Source organism: Schistocerca nitens, chromosome 1, assembly GCF_023898315.1.
Source record: "Schistocerca nitens isolate TAMUIC-IGC-003100 chromosome 1, iqSchNite1.1, whole genome shotgun sequence".
NCBI classification, from domain to species: domain Eukaryota; kingdom Metazoa; phylum Arthropoda; class Insecta; order Orthoptera; family Acrididae; genus Schistocerca; species Schistocerca nitens.
This window is the reverse complement of record NC_064614.1, coordinates 432,332,817-432,338,588: the sequence shown is the minus strand read 5'-3', so window position 1 is coordinate 432,338,588 and position 5,772 is coordinate 432,332,817. Positions and strand designations below refer to the sequence as shown.

The window sequence follows — 5,772 nt, the reverse complement described above, 5'->3', positions numbered from 1 at the left end:
GGCAGTCGCTGTCACCTGATGGTGATGCCCAACAGCTCAACTACACTTGGTACTAGGGCACAATTGTGGTCATCAGAGCTTCCAGCAGCTCTGCATGGGACGGTGGTGGTGGTGGTGCAGAGTTATGTCATGGCCCCTCCAACAGAGGAAGGCCATTGATGCCAGTAGCCACTCATGGGTGCAAGTTGGGCAGGCAATAGTCGCTAGCACACCTCCACAGGTATAGGTAAAGTGTCCTATACCTGTGGAGGTGTGCTAGCTACTGTTGCCTGCCCAACTTGCATCCATGAGTGGCTACTGGCATCAATGGCCTTCCTCTGTTGGAGAGGCCACGACATAGCTCTGCACCACCATCACAGCTTTAAACATATCTGCAGTCCTCTGCCACTAGAAGGCTCCGAATTGTAGCGTGTAACATGGCGGTGTGTAATGTAAGTATGTCTGTGCGTGGGAAACAACATGCTGCAATGAAGTTTTGAATTCAAAGAGTTTGCCCACACAGGGAGCACCCTCTTCTTCTGCATGACAATGCCACACCACATACGAGTGCTGCGATATCTGCAACAATCAAGTGCCTTGGGTTCACTGTCATCGATGTCCTCCATGAAGTCCCGACTTGGGTCCATTCGATTTTCATCTGTTTGAAAATGTAAAGAACATATTCTACAGTGACGGCTACGTATTCCTCACTCTCACTTGGCCTGGAAATTTCGCTGTGGGAAATTTCCGAAAAATATTTTTCGTTATACACTGTGTTCGGAAATTCCCGTTAGAAACTTCTAGGATTTGAAGAGGAGAGTGAATAGTAACCCATGTCCGGAAACGTACCGTTTCTTTTCCACGACGGTTTCAGTTCAGATGTTTAACTCAACCAATTCTGCTTGAGGAACTGAATTAGGTGTGCCGGAGTACGGTTATTAAGTAACAATTCAAAATGAAACCTAACGAAAGATCCATTACCATTTATGCACATTTGTTTGTATTAACATTTGAACATTATGTGTTTACATTATTCCGAAATTAAAAAGAACCCAATATGCTGTACGTACAGAACAGTACTGATGCGGTACAACAGTGGCTCGATGTGGCGACCGCCAAAGTTGTTACAGACATTGTACCTACGGAGCATGTTCTGCTACACTCTCCGTCCCACCTGGTCTCTCCAGTTTCTAGTGCAGCCGCCAGAATTTGTGCCAGCAGTTCTTCCTCTGTCTCTACAGGAATCTCGTAAATTACACTTTGCCTACGACGGTAAGTGACATCAGGTAAATGAAACTTCCTGGCAGATTAAAACTGTGTGCCCGACCGAGACTCGAACTCGGGACCTTTGCCTTTCGCGGGCAAGTGCTCTACCAACTGAGCTACCGAAGCACAACTCACGCCCGGTACTCACAGCTTTACTTCTGCCAGTACCTCGTCTCCTACCTTCCAAACTTTACAGAAGCTCTCCTGCGAACCATGCAGAACTAGCACTCCTGAAAGGTAAATGTCTTACATTGTACATGTCATCCTCTCTGCCGTACTGCATACCAGGACAAGAAATTCCAGGAATCTCCTCTTTCCCGCAGCAAACATGGACGCGTTACACATCTGAAATGAAACCGTCTAGAAGGGAAACGATAGTTAGTTAGTGTTCCGTTGATCAATCTCACGGTAACCGTTATGATGTGGAACGTATTTCCGGACATTCATTCCTATGCAAAGTATTATATACTCACACCCCTCTACAGGAACTAGAAGTCTGTAACGGGAATTTCGAAGTGTCCTGTATATTGCAAAAGAATGTACGTCATTTAGGTGCCTGATATTTTCAAACAAATTTTTTATAAAAATCAACACATTAAGTATCCTGACAGTAAGCCCTTGTTATTTCGTCAACAGTTTCCGCACTAAATCATTTGTGGTAGGAAACAGTTTTTGCAGCAGCATAAATGCCTGGTAAAGCTAGCATAACACAGTAAATAGCTGCAAATTCTTGCAATAGGTGTCTTGAGATGCAAGGAAGCTGAAAATTACATACCTCATTCAGTTTGATTTAATCAAAGAGGGTATTTTCTGTGTTCTTTGGGTATGACCACTTTTTTGTCCGTTTGGTTATACTACATGTTACTTAAAACAACCTTATTTCTAAAGATATGGGGCGATTAATAAAAAAGGGACAGTAATATTATGAACTGTATGTAATTTGTCTGGACAACGGGACACTTAAACAAAACATGGACAATCCCATAACATACCGTGCTTATAGTCACCCTGTAAGTCAGGGGCTATTCTAGAAGTCAGTCAAGGGGGAGGGGGTGTAGGTAGGGCTAATGGGGGACGGGGGGGGGGGGGGATGGAATATCGCTCAACAACAAAAGGAGAGTTGGGGTCCTCCACCGACAAATTGGTAGAATTTGATTTTGCTTAAGTAGTCTTTGGTAACTGTTTTGGAGTTCAGGTTAAAAAATGTGTATTAATAAATAATAAGACGTCCATTTTAAGTTAAATTATATTTGTTGGTTTCGATAGTAAGCTATTTGCCACTATATTCTTTTGTTAAAATGTCTGAAATACATTGCAACCTATGTTGCTACATAATTATAAAAAATGATTGAATCTGTTGGAGTAATATATACAGCCCTCATAGCCTCCCCCCCCCCCCTTGACACCGTCCCTGCCTGTAGTACGGTGTAATGTAATGTTCACTGCTCGTTCACAAACACTGCTTTAAGAAAGAGTCTAGTGCACAAATCGCCTACCCTGGATGTCGCGGTTCCGTGTACACAACTACTTGTCATTCTGTTGCTCCTTGTATTACACAAGTCACTGCAATTCAACCATCTATCGGAATGACAGATAAAACTCTACAAGACGTCTTTTGAAGTGAGATTTATTCGAATCCAGGATGGTATTAATTGATGAAACTGTACTTGCACAATGCTGCACTTAATGTAAAAGTCACGCCAACTTCAAATGTACTATCACTGTAAGAACGACACCATCGTACTGACTGCTTTTATACTAGAAGCTCGCCAAGACCTTGGCAACGCGATCGCGCCTACAGTCCAAGTACAAGGATCGTTCAATAAGTAACGCCCCACATTTTTTTTCTCAAAACATATTTATAGTTAAGAGTCAGAATTTGATGTCAATATATATCAACATGTCTTGTCCATGCCCTATATTTCTACGTAGTCTCTTATCACGTTCTATGGCCGTACGCCAGCGCTGTGGAAGAGCATGTATTCCTGCTGGTAAAAGCTCTTGTCCATGTTTTCACTGCATGACAGGCACGATCCATGACAGAAAGCCCTCTCTGTCGGTCTCGAAACGCTCTAACAATTCAGATGAAATCGTCTTTCTTTGAATTTTGAGGTCCGCTGTGAGCATTCGTGGAACCCATCGTCAGCACCTCTTTGGATATCCGAGAGTCTTGATCATTGCAGACGCATTCCCAATGCTGACCGACAACCGTAGACCCAGTTGTCGAGTTGTGATATTCCTGTCGGCACGAATGATGGCACCCGTACGATTCAGCATGTCTGGAGCAGTGGCTGTGACAGGGCGTCCCAAATGTGGCTGATCATGGTGCTCTAATTCTATATTTTCTGAGGCTGTAACTTTCTTTACCTGTCGCCCACCTGTACTCTTGCCAAATACACTGCGCACAAATGGTCATAGATGTTCACAAGAATTCAATAACAGCACGCTGCTTGTAATGCGAGTCATATGCGAGCCCCTACCACGCCGTAGCGGAGAAGCGAGGCAACTGTCCCCCAATTGAAGCAGCTGATCGCCGCCATTTGCAGGGATGTATCCTAGTACTGGGGTTGTTATTTGAAGTATATGAGACGCAACAAGAGTAAATTCAAGCACAAATTAAATACATGTTTGTTTAAAAAAATACTGAGTATTCGAGTCTATTTTAAAAGTATACTTAAATCAGGTTTCTTAATTTCCGAAATACGTATGCATAGAGATGCGAAATTTAAGAATGTAAGGCTCTTTCCAGACAAGGTGGAGCGAGTTTACATCGAGTTACTTGCATTAGATAATTACATGAAACTTTTAAAGTAGTAGGCAGTACGATTATATTTGCCCCTAACTCCTTTGCCATTGCAATATTAGTGGAAAGTCCATCACAAGTAACAGCTAACACACTGACATTTACAACATTGTAATGACCATCTCCAATAACATGTCACTGTGAGTAGCGTTAATACGCGAGATTACTTTATCGTTTACTAAGTTTTTAGCTTTTAGTTCTTCTAAAATATTTGCTAATTTGCAAATATTCTGCGTTTGTCTTTTGCACTTTTTGTTCACTGTTTTTAACTTAGTCTTATATTGCCCAATTTTTCCTTTCTTCAATTTTTTCGAACTTTTCCTTCAGCTTACTTGGACTTGATGGAAATGAATAATTTATGGTCTCCAGTGTAACCAGAAACGTGCACATCCACACACACGTTTTCTGCTGTCTCAACATTTATTGGCTTTGGCTGTTTCCTTGCCTTGGTAACCTGGAAAAGGAACGTTCAAAATTATACACACTGACAGTATTTCCACACTATTTAACCCAGGCCCATATTGCAGGATTTCCAGGACACTATACCTTTTTCAAATGAGTTGCAAATCCAAATACTGTCGGTATAGCATCGACCTTCAGTTGACGTCTATTTACATAATTTTCCATGTAACAATTCTCTTCAAAATGAAGGGAGCACAGCAAATGATTTGCTGTCGGTTGGAAGTTCTCTCTCCGAGTAGGAGCTATTCATTTCCGATTTATAAAATCATTTGTAAGAGGAAACCTTAAAAAATTAATTAAAAATAATAAAAAAACGCTAATGAGGTATTATTTCTCCATGAAAAATACTATATACAAGTAATAGAAAGTAACACACAACCAGAAATGACTGACCTGTGAAATGTAATACTGTTTCCGTCTTCGTCTTTGCTTCCGTTCTTACTGTTACAATTAAAAGCAGCACACGAACGAACCATATTTGCGCACTGTTTCCCTGCAAATGGCTGCTTATATCACGTTCAGTGTGGGGACGCGACACTAGCGCCAATGCGCGGTCTAGTCTATGGTCGTATTTAGTAAGTCTATGGCCGTATGCAGACGCCATTTTGACTCTATAGTACGGTTCTGCCATCTGCCAGAACGGTTCGAACTTTACCGGCGCACAGGACAAATCAAATGTGAAGCACCAACCAGGATGTTCGTCTATGTATAGTATATTAATGGCATTTTGTAAAAAAAAAAAAAAAAAAAAAAAGTGGGACATTACTTAGTGAACGATCCTCGTATTTCAATAACCATGGTTACTTTGACTTTAGTTTTAGTTATGCTTAATCTGCTAGATTTTATTTAGACGCGTATAGCGCTCTGGTTACGAGTAAAAATTCAGTCAGCTAGTAACAAATTATTTTTTTTAAAATCCAAATCCTCCGTGATATACTACTTGATTAGGTACTTTGGTCCAAGAAATGACGTAACAACTTAGCAACGTCGTAATTTGTTTAAACACCTTTTCTTCATCTCTACATAAAACCTGTACTGGATATTATACACAACACCGATATTAGGACTAAACTAACAAATAAATATTAAATATTTTCCCTTTCGAATATAATATTGGTTGCAATTAAATGGCGTTCCGCCGCATATTTTTTTACCGACGCAATATTACTATATCGCTGGCTATTCACTTCTTTCAACTTACCGAAACACGAATTATCTATACTATTATATAGACGAGTTGTCACGTAAAGTTTTTACCAAAA

At 40.9% G+C, this 5,772-nt stretch overlaps 1 long non-coding RNA gene across 1 annotated transcript; it reads right to left on the bottom strand.

Annotated features, from left to right (window-relative positions):
- Positions 1-2,658: 2,658 nt before the first annotated feature.
- On the bottom strand, positions 2,659-5,027 carry LOC126235927 (uncharacterized). Its single transcript, XR_007544843.1, has 3 exons — positions 4,904-5,027; positions 4,595-4,793; positions 2,659-4,502 (listed from the first exon to the last, which is right to left on the bottom strand). It is a non-coding gene; the product is annotated as an uncharacterized LOC126235927 (long non-coding RNA).
- Positions 5,028-5,772: the final 745 nt, after the last annotated feature.